Source organism: Tupaia chinensis, unplaced genomic scaffold, assembly GCF_000334495.1.
Source record: "Tupaia chinensis unplaced genomic scaffold, TupChi_1.0 Scaffold000635_1, whole genome shotgun sequence".
In the NCBI taxonomy this organism is placed as follows: domain Eukaryota; kingdom Metazoa; phylum Chordata; class Mammalia; order Scandentia; family Tupaiidae; genus Tupaia; species Tupaia belangeri.
In genome coordinates, this window is record NW_006160155.1 from 1,507,385 (window position 1) to 1,525,205 (window position 17,821).

Here is a 17,821-nt window from a genome sequence, read left to right on the forward strand (position 1 = left end):
TATGTAGCGTATCATGATTGAGTAAGGGTAGGATGCTGTGCGTTGACCCACACTAAGCAATGACAGGATGACACCTCCATTTTACACACTTGACCCCTTTTAAGTGCCATCCTCATTTTCTCATAACACACCATTAAAACTTGCCTTTCATATTCTGTTATACCTGAAAGCCACTGTAATCTACAACATCTGTGGCATCACCTGAGTTTAGTGACTTGCATCTTTGTTTTGGAGATAATGATATGGATTCAAATTGCTGTATAGAACACTGCCTGTCTCTACTCCATATTATGATGTCTTGTTTCTTTAATTTCTCTTGCAGACTTTTAAAATCCCATTTAGGCCTTTGTAGTTGTTGTGTACCAGTCCTATGTAGTGGCTCTAAGGACAAGATATATGACTCCTTCTATCACTGAACTCACCCACAGATATGCAGTAGTCATGGCTACACCATTCACCCTTAAGGATGGTAAGTGACTTGTCACTCATCACTCTAGCTGGTGCAGTCACATCGGATATCCTATTCTAGGTGGACTGCACCAACTCTGAGGACCACTACAATTCAGTTCTCTAGCTTGTTGAGGAGTGCATTTATGGGACCAGGTGGAGGGAGGCCTGCTGCCATCAGGGTAGATTGTATTTATAGCTTCTTTCTTATCTCCACAGCCTGTCACTCCATCATAGAAGGAAATTAAATTGACCTGGCGTGGGGTACTCTTCATGGAACCTGCTATAGTCTTTCCCCACACAGGGCTTTTCTAGGTGATTGCAAATTGATTGTCTTATGATTTATAACAAGAGTCACAAACTTTTCTTTTGAGATTTGAGTTTCTTATGTGAATATTAAGTGTAGAATAGTTTTTAAAAATATATAATGAATTCACTCCTTTCTATAGAAAATTAAATATAGGGGAGACTTCTTGGGAAGAGAAAAATTAAAAAAATTCCAATCCCACCTTTGCTTATACTAATCTATACTTTTTAGCAGTTATTTTTGAGAGAGTGATTTATTTACACTGACAGCTTGTTACTTATGGTAGCTGCTGCCAGCTTCTGAAGTAATCTGATAACGTCAAAATGTGAAGGGAAGCTATAGGCTTTACCTTGACTGACTTGCTATAAATCATGTACATTGCTGGTGTCTATATAAGGATGCTTGGGTTGATACTGATGAAAATACAAATCAAATACAACACATGGTAACCCAATTCAGAGCTAGAGATTTTGGATTAAGCCTATTGGATTCATATTTTCAAGTGAAACAGAGCAGACATACCAGGTTATATTTTGAAACTTTACATGCGTTGGGTTTGGAAATTTCAAGGGCAACAGCTGCCTTTGAAATGAAGTGTAAAAAGATGGACTCATCACGTATGTTTGATCCTTTATTCATTCAACACACCTTTATTGAGTACCCCCTATTTCTCAGCCAAGGCCAAGGCATGACACTGTTTACCTGGTTACATGTAAATGTATTCATCTGTGTAAGTTCTGTAAGGGTAGCGCTTTATCTTGTTCATCATGATATACCCAGCATTTAAAGTAGTGCTCAGTCCTCATTAAGTGTTCAATAAATGCTCATTGAATGAGAATACGAAGGCCAGAGTTTGAATATTGGTATTGGTAAAACCTTGAAGTCATTCTTCAGGCAGAGTTATTTCTGTCTGTAGACTCTCTATACAGTCCCCCATAGTCCTTTCTATAGGATTTTGATAAAGCGTCTTCTGTAATAATAGAGTCATTGTTTCATGTGTTGGTCTCTTCCACTATAGCACATGCTGTAATAGGGCAGAAACTGTGTCTCCATATCCTTGAACATCTTAAGCTCTGGGACCTGGGTAGCACTGAATAATTGTAGTTATAATATGGTATGATTTTAGTGAAGTTAACTGTATCTCTATATTTTTACATAATGAAATTAAAAGTCTAAAGTATACATTAAATCCTATAGGACTCATCTTGCCAAGTGCTATAGAAGATACTTCATTTTTTTTTAGGTGTATTTTCTCCCGTGACTAAGTATCACCTGTGAAATGAAATAGTAGTAAGGGAAAATTATTTCACTTTTTTCCCCCTAACACTTTGACTTCATACATAAAAAGGTAGATTTATGATTTTTTTTTTCATGTAATAAAATTTTTTTCAGGCTAGCTTGTGGCATGGTGATTAAGGCAGCTGGATCCCACATGGCCAACTGTGTGGTTTGCAGACCTGGTGATTTGAAAAACACAAGAGATGTGTGTTTGGTATTTTTTCCAAATCCCAAGAGGAGAATGTGGAAGGAGGGACTGAGGTGTCACTGTTCCCCCAGGGAAGTAGGGGTGCTTTTCACTTTCTCTCTTCCTCCCTCTCCTTCTCTCTCCTGTTCTCTCTTGCAAATGCACATGCCCTCTAGCAATCTTGCTCTCTCTTGCAAATGCACATGCCCTCTAGCAAATTTTTTAAATTCAGTAAAAAAATCAGTTGGTTCAATCAAATGCATCAGGGAAGTTTGCTGCATAATGGACTCTTTCAGTAAATGGAGCACCTACTCTCAAATGTGTCTTTGGTATAAATCTAGATACTTAAGTATTGGGTATACCTAAAGGGAAACACACCTGTGTTTGGAAAGGAAACTTAATTGACGAGGAATACTAAACCATGCGGAAGAACATGGAGACAAGGATCAGATTTTGCCCTAAGAGCACATTCTTTTTTCTTGGAGAGTTTTTTGCTATAGAGCGCATGCGCTCGCCAGACAGAGAGAGACAGAGAGACAGAAAGTGAGAAATCACCCCCCAAGGGGGATGGCCACGCCACAATCCCTTCTCCTCCATTCTCCTCTCAGGATCTTGGGCACGCACGCACACGCGCCTGGCATGAGTTTAAGCCACTGGTCTGGGACTCAAACCATGGTCGACTACGTGGGAGTCCAGCGACATAGCCATTATGCTAACTGCTGGCCCCCTAAGAGCACATTCTTGACAAGAAACCTATATACCATATATCTAATATTTAAAGTTATAAACTAAACTAATGAATGCTAAATAAAATATGCTCCAATCTTTTCTCATGATAAATACTTTCATTAATGAGTTGGAAGTCCAGATTTTTTTTAGAATTCCTCACTTTCTTGGAGTGTAGTGAGGGCTTGCCCTAGGCTGTGGCCATGCCCCTTCTCTGTATAAGTCTGGCACTTTCTTGTACTGTGAGGAGTCTTTTACACACATGTCTGTGTGCCACAGTGTGTATGTCCATCCTTACCTTATCACAGGTAGCCATCCCTCAGGCTGAGTGTTTACACCCTGGTTTACTTTTGTAGGATGGACCAAAGATAGTTTTGGGTACCCCAACTGTATCTTAGAAGGTAGAAGTACAGTTTGACAAGTTTCTGGATCAGGTTCCCAACTCAAGGACAATGTGACTCCCACCTCAAGGACATACTTCCTGCATTCCAGGCACAAAGATCACCTTAGACTTAGTCCAATATTCATAATAATGCCATGGTCTCAAATTTCACAGTAAGAGTCTCTCAGAGGTTATTATGATAAATAGGTGCCTATGTCATGATGATTTGCTTGTGCCCCACATGTTATGACAGTCATGCTTAGGCCACTACCAAATTCTTGACCTGAAAGAACATTAATCGAAAGTACTTAGCACAGTGGTAATCTCTGAGTAAATGGAATTTCCCATTATTGTTATTACTATTACTATGAATTGATTACCATGTCTTACTGTCCATGGAAGGCCATATAGATTGTATAATTTTTTGCTTTTTGAGAACTGGGCAGGGGTTTGTGTGATTCACATTTGTCAATGTCATATTTGTCACATTATCTGTCAGCATTAGGTAAGCTTTTCCTGTCCCATACACATATCCTTCAAGTTTGATTCTCTTTGCCATGCCAGTAGTGGGGAGGAAAGGAAAATCTTTCCTCAGGAGTTAGAAGAGTGGAATAAAGCAGTTTTCTCTCATGAGACAGATTCATCTTAAAGTTCTGTATCTTTAAATAGAGTTAGGATAGGTGGGAAAGATAAGGATTTTCTCTGTATGCCAAGGAATTTGTCTTTCTAAAGTGGAAAATGGATTATGAGGCCTAAGAGAGGCATGGGAATAGGCTTTCATGGATACTAGTCTACTTGGAATTATAGAGAGGACTTTTCTTTAAGAAGATGACTTCCCAAACTCTTTTGCTTCAAGATTCTTGCCTTTTCTTGAGGCTCACATAGCTCTTTCTGCTGTCCAGGAGTCACATAGGAGATACTTTCCAGATTTGCATGTTAGTTGAGAAACTCAAGATGGATGGCTCATTCTCCTTCTGTTGCCATCTGACTGCCTAGGTGTGGGGTAGTCCATCATCTTCTAACATCCTGTTTGTTTCATGTGTTTTGTTTGGTTTGCCAAGATGATATGGACTTGGAGCAGTAAGAACAAAATTTGAAAAATAACAGATCTGAGTCCAAAGGAGAAAATAGCCAATGGCTGTTGAAAGAAAGAATAAGATCAAATATATGGGGATAATGAGGACAACCAGGGCCACTGGAGGGATGGAGCAGAGCTGAAAATTTCTGACATGCCCCCACCATGTTCTCCAAGGAGGAGCGGAAGTCTCTGGATGAGTATTCTGGAGAATTGGATCCAAGTCCTAGAAATGTTACTTCTCTAGGTCTCAGCATTCTTACTGTTTAAATTAGAAGGTCTTTCATGTCCTTAAAGAATTCATTGCTCTTCAGGTCTTAATTGTACCAATATAGGAAATTAATGACTTGGAGTTCTGAAAATAAATGAGCTACCATTGATTCACGTATGGGTTCATTAGTTCAATGAATGTTTACCAAGTACTTGGTTTTTGTCAGGCACAGTGCTAGTTATGGGGGACACTGAGGTGGATAGGATATACATGGATTCCCTTCTTGTGGTACCTCCTATCCTGCAAGGAAGGCCACCCACTGATAAGGCCAGAATGATGAGAAGTCCAGTGGACCTTGGTGTCAGAAAGTTGGAAGGGGAGGTTCCTGGGATTAGAAGAAAGTCAAGAAATTAAGACATGCTTTCTTTCTTTCTTTAATAGATTTTTTGCTATGGGGTATGCATGCTCACCAGAGAGACAGAAAGCAAAAAATCACCCCCCCTCAAGGGGGATATGGCCACACTGTAATCCCTTCTCTCCATTCTTCTCTTGGATTTTGGGCATGCCCATGTTCCCGGTGTGATTTGAAGCTGCCAGGTCCAGAGCTCGAACCACGGTTGGCCATGTGGGAGTTCAGCAACATAACCATTACACCATCTGTTCATCTCTCTTTTTTTCTTTTAAAATCTTTTGTTAAATGTCATTTTCTCATAGAGGTCCTCCCTGGCCACTTGATTTAATACTGCCACCTGCCCCTTTGTAGTGCTTCTGGGTCCTCTCATACTGCTCTGCATTTTCTCTTTCCAACACCTGTCACCTTCCAGCAGATGACATTTGCTTACTTGTTAGGAAGATTGTCAATTTCCTGACTACCTCATGCTGGAATCTGTGCTCCATAAGAGGGAAGGTCTTTGTCGTCTTTGTTTACCAGTGTATCCCAAGTGCCTGAAACAGTAGTAGACACTCAGCATTTGTGTAATGGATTAATAAGTGATTGTATGACTGAGAAGTACAATAGAGAATTATGATGTTGGGAAAAAAACTTGGTATATTACTCAGTACGTCATCAATCCTGAGAAATAGATGGCGTTAGTCTATTAATGTTCTGGATTTTTTTTTTTTTGAGGGATATAGATGTATAATAGCTACAGTGAAAAGAATTTTCTTTGGTAACCATGGCGGACCACAGGCTAATTCCAGCATTGAGCTCTAGGAGAGCCCTCACGTGTATGCTTAGTTAGGCTGAGTTGAGCTGTCAGAAATGCTTTTTACCTTGGCTCCTGTGTAAAGCAAACAATCTGTACCAAGGACACAGCATCCAACTCAAGCTCCTAAGTTAATACTGATGAACTTTCTCAGTGGGGACTGCTGTGCTCAGTGGAAGTCGTGTGTTGCCTCCTGGTGAGCCACAGGGGAGCATCTTGCTCCTATGTTCTGTTATTTGAGGCTCTTGGACTCTGTTTTCCTTGGCCAGAACCTGCCCTTCATGTTAGCTCTAAGTATCACTTCTAGATCACTGAAACACAATATTTCTCCAGCCTTAGGTTTGTGTGAAAGTGTCACAATCATCTCCAGTCAGCAGACAGCAGAAACACTACAAAGTTCCTCATTGTGTAATCCCCGAGTCCACCTGGGACTCAGAAATGGCGTATATGGAGTTCATGTACCTACGATCTGTGTGGGAGACAGAGAGCCCAACACACACTATTACTTATAAAAAATCTCTTACCTCCGCCCACCGTAAAATACTTAACATAGGAATCACAAACTTTATTTTTGGTGGGGATAGGCGTGGAACAAGAGGTAGAAGGAGGGTGGGGCTATGAGAAATTCTAAAGAACTGAATACATCAGCTTCCTCCCCAAACTCTCCTTGTTTAGTAAATGAAGGCACGTGAAAGCAGAACATTTGGCGCTTTGCACCAGTATTATGGTGTAAAATTATAGTTAAGAATATTGTGTAAAAACCGTAATAGTTTGCAGTTATAGCTATGGTGAGAACAGCAGGCAAGACTATAAGCTTTAATTTATGTTGTGCTTTGGACATTTTTCAGAAACTATTTACCCATTACCTCTTAGGTCAGTGGCCTAATAATGCAACAAAGCACTTTTTGAAATTGCAGATAATTTTCAGTGCTCAGATCTCTGTGTAGTATTGATGGGGAGGGTGGTTGATTAGGACCTTGGGAATTGTGCTTGATGGGAACAATCTGGAAGGAGTGAAAAATTATTAAACACACACAGCGGGAGATGGAGGATTTACCATTGTCGTGCGGTGCTATTAATTCTCATTGCTCGGTACAGCGGCTTGATTGCATACTGTGAATACTGTTTATTGGAGAATGGGTACAATTTTGCTGCAGTTGTTGTAATGTAATACTAAATGCTAATTAGGCTTCTAACAATAATTAGAACCTCTTGCCAGATTTAGAAATAGAAACACTCAATTGAATTTACAGAAACAAAGACCTTTAAGCTATGCCAGCAGCAGCATTGACTTCAAGAAGTTTTTTACGTTTTAGTTACAGAATTGCCAACACACACACATATAGATATATAATTTTTTTACGGTGTGTGTAATGAGTTCATTTATGTTCTTGATAGGATTATTTTCAAGAATGAGATAAAGCAAACCTCCTTCTCTCCATCAGATGAAGAAAAACTATAAACACAGGTTTAAACCAAAATGCACCTTTATTTCCATGCAGATGCCAACTGCTGTACTTTTAGTAGAGTGGGAAAGCAGGACCGGAGAGGCAACTAGGCTGATATGGCCGTTGGGGCCATGGTGAGTACTTACTTTTTCCTCCAGCCCTGTGTCGTCTCCCATTCTCTGTTCGTTCACACACACATACACAAACACCCACTCACATGTGCGTGTGAGCTGTTCAAATACCATTTGATTTCTGGAGTTGACTCATTGGATCAACTCTAATTCTCTAAGTTGCTTTCCTAAAGCTCTGTCCCTAGTCAGAAGCAACCCAAAGCCACAAAGTCCTAAGAGGATCAGCTCTTCTTTGGTGCTTTGCTTTGTCAAACCTTTCAAGTCGATCAGTGTGGCAAAACTCGGCAAAGTAAGGAGTGTGTCAGGAGTGTTCAGCAGTGAGAAATAATTAGCTGAGAATTTGCCTGGCATTCCGCTGGCCTTGCGGTCTCACCTCGTCACTACCAGGGAGGAGTGTTCGGCCTTCCCAGGAATGTGGCTGTGGGTAGCTCAAGGAGTTCAGGAGGGCCCAGACATGTTTCTTGGCACTGGGTCACATTACACCACTATGATCTGGGATCGCCTGGCAGTAATTGAGCAAGGGCTTTGTTGTTGGGATATCAATGCTATATTTAATTTCCTCATCTTGTTTTCTTTTGTTTTGTTTTGAAATGCAGAGGTACAAAGACTAAAGCAAACCTCATCCACCCTCCCTTCACAAATACACCACATGAAACAATTGAGAATGCCTCCCCCCTTTTAATTTTCACCTAGCCTCAGTTGACTAGCTGTTCTTCAGGGCTCATAATTAGCTGCTTAACATGAAGTATCATGTTGCCCCTTTGTCTGAAGCCATCACAGTAATAGAAATACAATCCCGAATCTCTATTCTGAAACTGTGTTTAAAGAACCTACGCTTTGTGCTGCTGTACCAGTGCCAAATTTCTGAGTGAAGTGAGTTTTTACAGGTTCTGCCAGTTACTGGGAGACAGGTTTTACGATGGAAACACTGAAAGCACAGTTTTGTTCAGGCTTTCAGTATGAGGTATGAGTACCCTCCGTGGAAGAAGCAATGTCCTGGTTTCTTTCTGGTTTTGGTTAGAGTGGCCATTTTTATGAGAAATGGCATTTGTAGAAACTCTCACTTCTGTGTTATTAACATTGTATCAGATTCACCAGACACAATCCTTTTGCCTAATTACATGCCTCACCTTCAATTAAATTTTCTTAACCTAATTTTGAACTCTGATCATTTTTGTTTCTGACCTCTTCAGTGGGTCCTCCTTACCAGCATGATGGTGCCTTTGCAGGCAGCATACCCCAAGTCAGAGCTGATGGGGTCTTTGCAGGCAGCATACCCCAAATCAGAGCTCCTGCTCCAAGTTGTCCAAAACAGTTTCTCCTCTTAGGAATTCTTGGTCCAGGTTTTCCTTCTGCCACTGATTAGTCTGGAAGAGGCCTCTTCTTCCTTGTCTCACTTTCAGACTCCCCTGACCTAGATGAGTTTGGGTATTTGATCAGATTGTCTCCTCCCTCAGATTTTGATGTGGGCTGATTGTTTAACTGGGAAAAGATCAATTGTTTATAAAGGTTTCCTAATGTCATGCTAAATCTTAATATTCAGGGCAGAAGACATCATCAATAAGGAATCAGAATCCTCGACTCCAGAGGCCGATGCCTTTGTGTTCGAGAGTGCTGTGTGAAATACGATGGGTTTGGTCCTAATGGGGTTAAATCAAACTCTCTGGCTGGAAGCAAGCACGGCACATTTGCCTGTCTTGCAGTTTACGTGAAGTATGCCAATGAAATTTCCAAGGAGGTACTGTGGGAGCATTTTAGTCCGCGTTTTAGCAAATATACTTGATTGCCGGAGGTGCTCACGTTGTGGTTTTTCCCTTTCTGAGGAGACAGTTTTTCTCGCACTGGTCTGCTGAGAGTCTGTGAAAGATGAGGCCTGAGTGAGTCGAATGCTTCCTTTCTATTTTCTGGTTACATTTTTCTTGTTCACAAGTCAGTGGCACCTGCAAATGGAAGACTTGCTGAGGTAGCACCTGCCTGATTAGCAGCTTTGGCTTGGGCCCACTCACACACTGACCATTAAATTACCTCCTATCATACCTGGGCTGTGTGGCTGCGCCGAGAGGCAGGCGGAGGTCACTTCAATATGGCTGACATGTTCTGTGTTTTCCCACAGCACGTCACATGTAACCAGTGCGGCGACTTTGACAAAGTACTGCAGGGTGACCTGGTAGTCTCGGGTCAGAGTGAGAGAAATTGGTGTTGTACTAAGATGTATGTTAATACATATATTATTTATATGGGCATTAGCGAATGGCATTGTTGCCTCAGCACAAACCCAGGCCCAGAGACTGGCCTTGGGGTTTTCGCAAGCTTACTTTATCATGTTTCTTCCTACCCCCCTCCTAACTCATGAATAATTAAAAACTTAAATTACTTGCCATGTACAAAATTCATATGCTGGGGAAAATAGCTACATGAAAATTAATTTTCTGTTCTGTGAGACTGACGGGAAATCAATTAATCTTGATGTATTATTTTATGCAGAACAGGGTGCAAGAACCTGCGGAGAGAATGGCTACAGCTGTTCTTGTTGGTCGGGCCATATATTATCGTTGGCGGGTTTGACAGCTTCTGAAGGAAATGGCTGAGGGGTATCAGGCAGGTGAATCAACTGTAAAAATTTATTGGAGGATACAAACTGTTTCCAGGGGACTGATATAAAACTCACACTTGAGAACTGAAGTATTGAATGTTTTTGTGACTGAAGCAGCTTGTTGTCAATATTTATAGCTTTTCTCTTTGTTACATGTCCTATTTGTTTGATTAACTAGTCAGATGTTAGTGTCTGTCTGTAATTTATCTGTTGTGCCTTCTGTAGCATTTTTGATACATAAAGATTTACCACTAGATAAATAAGGCAGCTCACACAATGCAATATGCTAAATAAAATGACAGAGCTGTTTACAGCATGTTACAAGTTTTATAACTCACGAGGTAGATCAGTAACTTTTGTTTACTGGTGTCACTGTTAGTTGAAACATGTCTCAATGTATTAAATACTATGGGGGTAAACAAGGCTCTCTTAAATAAGCAGAGATTATAATCAACACATACCTCATGGTAAATCATTTAAGAGGCTCTATAAAAACGTTTATGTACAGCTATACATAATGCATACATTTCTGAAATAAAATAAAATAAATGCATGCTTTTAGGATAGGCTGTAGTTACATTCCTTTCCCATGCCGTCGACATCAATTTCCCCTGCAGATGATGGAGGTGCGATGTTGAGACAAACGCTGACGCAGACAAACAGGAGCTCGTGGCTGAGGGGCGGTGGCCTGGCAGCTGGATGGGGAATGGCTGCTGGGACTCCTGTGTGTGCTGGTGACACCTCTGGATAGGGTGAGAGACTGGTAGGGCTGGACCATCATGGCTCTTAGTCTCAGGCAGTTGAAGCTCTTTTCTTATGGTCTTTTAGGGCCCCCTACTTGGTGTGTGGATTTAGGGAGAACCCAGAGAGTGAATGTAGAGAATGTTTTACTACCAGCCCCCGTGACCACCTACCATTTCCTCATCCCCAGATAAGGGAACATTAAGAAGCAGTGGGGTTTCCAGCTTCCTGACAAACTGGCATGAGCACTCACGTGCCCTCATCATCATGAGGAGGGGCGGAATCTTGATTATGTGCTGGTTGTGTCCTCTTCAGACAGCAGGCTCATGGAGTTTCACCCAAGAATCCCAACTTCCGTTGCAGTGACAGACCTGGCAAGCAGTGGTGCTCAATAAATAGCATATGAGACACATAACCTGTTACGTGATTCAATTTCTAACTATTCATAAATGACTGTTATTAATAGCATTTAATATGGAGGCCATTATGACACTTTGAGGGGCATGTACTTTTAACTTTCAGAAGTCTGTCATTTATATTACATGTATTTTATGCAATCAAGGAAAGCATATATTAAGGTATATGTATTAATTCACAAGAGGGACTTCTCTTGGTCAGCTAGTTTAGTGGGTAGGGTATGGTTAGGGATTGCTATGTGATAAACTACCACTAACTCTGGGGCTTAAAATGATAACTGTTTATTATTTGTATTCTGGAAAATCTGAGCAGGCCTGCCTTGGTTCTCTGATTAGAGTCTAACCAGGCTGAAATCAAGGTGTCATCCCAGATGCATTTCCTTCTGGAGACCCGGGGGAGAGCCTACTTCTCAGCTTCTTTGGGAGCAGAGTGTGGTTTCTTACAGCTGTGGGACAGAAGTCTCCTTTCTTGCTGGGTATTGGCTGGGGTTCAACCTCAGTTCTCAGAGGAGGCTCTTAGGCTTTTTCCACATGACCCCCTTCTTCAAGTGAGCAGAGGGAGTTCTTTCTCATGTCAAGTCATCCCTGCATTTCTGATCTCTTGCTCCCTTCTGCTACAAGAGAAAATCTTTGCTATATAAATGGTGGTGTAATGAGGTCCAGATAATCTCCATATCTAAGGTGACTTTATTAGTAACCTTAACTGTATCTACAAATCCCTCTTGACATGCAACATGACATAATCATGAGAGCACCAAGGCAAAGGTCATGGAGGTCGTTTCAGCATTCTGTCTACCACAGGGATGTTTGGTGTAGTGTTTATACTGTGGAGTTTGAGGAGGAAATGCATTCTTAATCCTTACTCTTCTCTTGGTATCCCACAGCCTGGCTGGGAAAGAGGGGGCCCACTATTGGATGGGTTCAGTCAATAAGTACCTGGAGAGGACCTGCTGTAGGTCCAGCCTTGGAGTTAGTGATTGAATGCTATGTCCCCCCAAATTTCACATGTTGAAATTCTAGGTTCTTGATGTGGTTTTAGGAGTTTGAGGCCTTTCACAGGTGATTAGGTCATGAGGACTCCACCTTCATGGATGAAACTGGTACTTATAAGAGAGACCACAAAGAACTTTGTGACTGTCTTCTTGCCATGTGAGAAGACTGAAGAGGGCTCTCACTAGAACCTGGCTTGCTGGCACCATGTTTCCAGCCTTCAGAATTGTGAGAAATAAATCTCTGTTGCTTATAAGTCACCCAAACTGACCAAGATACTTGCATTATGTGCAGGAGGTGAAAGTTTCTATAAGATGCTCACTCCTTATTCTCTCTACAATTAAGCTTTCATGCACATTCCATGGGACAAGTAAGCAGTCATGGCCCTTGAGGATAGACACTAAATAAATGGCAGTTGAGTGGTTTGGAATGTAAACCCCAGGAGGTGAAGTAGATAAGAGATGTCTTCAAGAGAGTAAATGATCCATGGGCTTTGAATAAGGTGCAGTTTGATCCAAGAAAAGGGCAGGGACAGAAAGGTGACAAGAGCCTACTCTGTTGGGGACTATTTGGAAGTCAAGTTTGAGTAGGTGTGGAAGTTGGGGGGGGCACTATGAAAAATACATGAAGGATGATGTTAAGCCAACTTGAAGGACAAAGCTTCACATGAAGTTCTAACAAAAGTCCCTTGAAGGATTCACATACTCCATCCCTGCCTACAGAAAACCTTCACTGAATGTTCTCTCTTCTTGACATACTCATGAATTATTCTGAATAGTGTTCTAATTTCTATACTGAAGGTGCAAAGCTCAGACTCCACGTTGTGACCTGAAAAGCTTTAACAAAGATGCCAGTGCTCAGACAGTGCCCCATACCAAGTTGGTGAGAAATGGTAGAGATGGGGATTTTAGGTGATTTTAAGCTAGCATGTTTAAGGAGAGAGAAAGAGAATGAACATACATGCATGTGCACATTAGGAAGCACTTCTCAACATAGTCTTGATGTTGTAATCCAGCTCAGCCTTCAGCCAGTCCCAGGTCACAGGCAAGTCTTCTGGAAATCTTTTGGAAGCAGAACCTTCCCATGTGGGATTGTCTCTCAGAACATTGCATTTTGCCACTGTGCCACCATCGGACCTCTCCAGGTAATTTTACTAGCACTCTACTAGTGGTAAGGCCACTTTCTTCTCTGAATGATGTATATGCATGAGATCATAGGGATCCACGCTGTTTGTTCTGCTTAGGAAGTGACATTTGAGATAGAGTTTGGAACACTGAGGAGTTTGACAAGTAGCCAGTGAAAGATGCGGCATTTCCAAAGGGGAGAATCATGAGTAGAAGCATGAAGGTGAGGAAGATTATGGTCTGCATAGGACCAACTAGTGAGCAGTCCTCTGTGGTTCATGCACAAGGGAACTGGGAAACAAGGCTGGAGGGCTGGGTGGGTTAAACACTGAACTGAATGTAGTTGCACTTAGTGGGAAAATAAAAAACTTTACCATCAAGGCTTTGTCCTGATCCAACTTGACCTTCCCTCCAGTCAATCCAAATTACTGAGGTCTGACTTCACGTTCAGTTTCTCAGAGATTTGCTTTGATTTCTTTTAGAAGTGGAGCCTGTGTTGATTCTCCTAGAGGCTCTGTGTACACAGTCTGCTCATGGAGTTGCCTGGGATGAGCTGCGGGTCCTCTGAGAACTGCTTCCTGTTTGGTCTGGTAACTCCTAAGCCTGCCTTTCTTTCCTGCAGTCTGCAGTTGTGGAAATATGCAGTATTTGAAGTTTGAAGGAGATCAATTTTTCATCCTTTCCTTAGTGGGATAAAGAATATTTCAAACACCACTGGAGACCAAAGAGCTCCGAAAAGTCTTGAAATACCTTAGGGAATATGCCACATGTTTCACACTTCATATTTCCCCTCACTCTCTTCATTGTTTCTCTTAATTAAAATAGTGTAATATAAGAAGGAGAGATGAGGCAAATATTTAGAGAAAGAAAAGGAAATGGATTTCTTTTTAAACTGACTCCAAGTAAGCAAGATTATCATGGTTTGAAATAGTTCTGGGCATTTAGAAACTAAACTGGAAGACCTCTTCCTCCCTGGTAAGTGGTGACGAAAAACCCCAAGCTCCAACACTATTGGTAATGAAAACCATGGCCTGCATGGCACTCCCATGTGCCCCTCCTCCAACCCAAAGAAAAAAATTGGAACCTTTTGTGGGTCCAAGTTTCACAGATGTTAAGCATTTTGTGATATTACTTAGGGGGTTTCCTGAGCTACATTAAAGTTGAGCCACTAGGGTGTTGAAACAGTTGGGCCCCGTAATAAAATATCCATGGAAAGGAATTGCGAGACATTGGCTGTTATATGTTGGTGACAATTAGGTTACTGCTTTAAAAAATACATATCCTGGATACATCTATGGGTGCTTTGTAGAGCATTTTGAGTAGAAGTAGAAGAAAGGCAGTTGGTAATTTCTTCGGTTGCCTCTGGCAGGTGGACATAATTTAACAATACCCGTCAGATATGACAAATTGTTTTTGAGTTACATTAGAGCCTTAATAAGATCACATCTGTTCATATATCCTCCTTAACCACAGAGCCTGATTTAGAGAGTTTTCATACTGGTACAATATTGTTGTTTAAATATTTAGAGGGGTCTAGACATGTATCATAAAAGAATAGACTCTTGTGTATAAAAACACAGTCTTTTTATTCTCAGTGTTTTTGCTTTCACGGCCCTTGCATCATTCTCTGTACTTGAATGAACCACATGTTGCTTCACAGAGCCAGGAAACATATTTCATTCTGTGTCAGTGTTTTAGTGCTGGAAGGGCCTCGGTGAGCAACTCATCCAGCTCCCCTCCTCTCTGGGGCAGAAATCTGAGATGGAGACAGAGTAAGGGGCTTGTTGAGGGTTTCTCACCCCATTAGTGGCAGAGCCATTATTAGGACTTAGATCTGCCAATTTATAGTTCAGTGATCTTCCCATTATGCCAGAAGTGCACTCGGGGCCTCAAAGTGCAGTCATTGAGGCAGTAGGACTAGCTCACATGTCAGGGTCCCTAGCAGCAACAGTTCTTTCCAGTGGATATTCCTGGGCACTGGGAAAGCCAGGCTCTTTTTGTTTGTTTATTTATTTATTATTTATTTGTATGGGGAATGTGAGCTCACCAGATAGAGACAGAGGATGGTTATGCTGCAGTCCCTTCTTCTTCATTCCTCTCTAAGGATTTGGGGCATGCAGACATGCCCAGTGTGATTTGATTTCTCTCCTCTCTTCTCTTCTCCTCTCCTCTCCTCTCTTTAAAAAAAAATTTGTTAGTGGGTATGGATGCTCACTGGAGAGACAGAGACAGAAAGTGAGAAATTACCCTCAAGGAGGATGGCCATGCTGTAATCTCCTCTCCTCCATTCTCCTCTTAGGATTTTGGGCATACATGCACATGCTCCTGCTGTGAATTTTAAGCTACTGGGTCAGGGACTTGAACCACCATTGACTATGTGGAAGTCTAATGATGTAACCAGTATACCATCTGCTGGTCCCCAAGTGTGATTTTCAACCCATTGGATCTGGTACTCAAACTGCCAAGTTAGCCATGTGGGATCCAGCCTCCTTAACCTCCATGCTACCTGCTAGTCCCAGGCTTGTTTGATGAATTTAAATTCAGAGACTGGCTCCCTTGTATTCCTAATATCCTTTCCTGCACAAAGCCCTTCCTTCTGTCACTTTCCTGCCAACGTTTCCAGGAAGGTCTCTCTCCTTTCCCTGACTGCATGGTGCTTATGCTCTCTCTCCTTTTTCCTGTAATGTGTCCTTCCATTTCACTTCCTTGCATGCCCAGCATAAGCTCCATTTCATCTTGAGATCTTCCCTGTCCACAGTGACTTATTAGGTTGAGTCATATGAAAATACTGTTTACTATGTCAGAAAGGTCAAATATTGGCAGTTTCATAAGATACCACCTAACTGTAGTCTTTGTAAAGTTTCTATACCACATACTGACATCTTTCACTCAGTTTTTCTCTCTCTCTCTCTGTCTCCCTTTCTCTTCTCCCCCCTTTCCTAAACACTGTCATCCCTTAGTCTTTGAGGGGGATTGGTTTTATCACCTCTATGAATACCAAAATCTATGACTGCTCCATTCTCTTTTATAAAATGGTGTGGTATTTGCGTATAACCTATGCACATTCTCTGTAAACTTTTCATTAGATTTCTTGTAATACCTACTAAATGTAATTGCTATGTAAGATAGTTGTTACATTGTATTTTAAAATTTTGTATATTTTGTTGTACATATTATACATACTAAGTTTTTAATGAGAAAGGGAGGGAGAAAGGGAAAGACAGAGAAAGTGAGAAATCACCCCCTAAGGGGGATGGTCACACTGTATTATCTTTTCCTCCGTTCTTCTCTCAGGATTTTGGACATGCATGCATGCAAGCCTGGTGTGTTTGTTCAGGCTGCTGGGTCTGGAACTCAAACCACACAGTCAGCCATGTGGGATCCAGCTGCCTTAACCTCCACACCAACTGCTGGCCCTCAATTATTCATTAATTCATTTCAGATATTTTTGATTCCTGGTTGAATCTACATTTGCAGAACCCGTGGATAAGGGTGGCTCTGTGTGTGTATAAAAATTCATACTTGGATGAAATTTACATAATGTAATTGGCTTCTATTATTTTTAAAATTTTATTATTGTGGTCTATTGTTCTCATACTATACATTACTAGATCTTTAGACTTGTTCTATAAAGTTAAAATAAATTTTATTTTAGAATAATTTTAGATTTTTAGAAAATTTGTAAACATTGTAAACATTGTACAGAGTGTTCCTGTATAGCCCTAACCAAGTTTCAGTTTCCCCTAATGTTATCATTTTACTTCATCCCGGTACCATTTGTCAAATTTAAGAACAAAGCATTGGAACATTATTTTTAACTAGAACTCCAGACTTTATTTGGATTCCATCAGTTTTTCTATTAGAGCCCTGTTTCTGTTCCAGCATCCAATCCAGGGTCCAGGGTACCACACTGCATTTAGTTGTCATGTCTCCTTAGTGTTCTCTGGTCTATGACATTTTAGCCTTCCTTAGTTTTTCATGACCTGGATGCTTTTGAGGAATACTAGTTGGGTATGTTACAGAATGTGCCTCAATTTGGTTTTGACTGATGGATTTTCTCATGATCAGCTTGGGGTTATAGGTTTTGGGGAAAAGTACCATACAGGTGGTTTTGTCACACCATGTCAGGAGTACATGTTGTTAGCCTGGTTTCTCGCTGCTGGTGTTAATCCTAGTAATTTAATTAAGGTACTCGTTTGGGAGGTTTCTACACTGTGAAGATACTATACTTGGTGTCTTTTCAAAATGGTGTCTCACACTAGCTAGATGAACAATTTTTCTTTTGGGATCTGGGTGTGCTTAGCACTTTGTGTGTGTGTGTGTGTGTGTGTGTGTGTGTGTGTGTGTGTATTTGTGAAACCAGGCCAATTTAATGTTTTTGTACAATTTAATAAATAATCTTTTGATGACTGCAGACATGTAAGATCGGCTATATTCAGAAACATCAGTCATGATGGTTTTCCAGATTGGTGTCTCACCTTCAAAAATTACAAGGAGTTATTTGTATGCAACTGCTATCAAACCAGTAAGACAGCATTTATGCATCTCTCATTTTTAAAA

The 17,821-nt window shown here is 41.1% G+C and overlaps 1 long non-coding RNA gene across 1 annotated transcript in view; it reads left to right on the plus strand.

Annotated features, from left to right (window-relative positions):
• Positions 1-7,404, plus strand: part of LOC106733166 (uncharacterized) — a 338,607-nt gene extending 331,203 nt beyond the window's left edge. The window contains exon 3 of the long non-coding RNA XR_001371214.2: positions 7,321-7,404. This is a non-coding gene — a long non-coding RNA (uncharacterized LOC106733166). The remainder of the gene's footprint in view (positions 1-7,320) is intronic.
• The last annotated feature ends 10,417 nt before the right edge of the window (positions 7,405-17,821 follow it).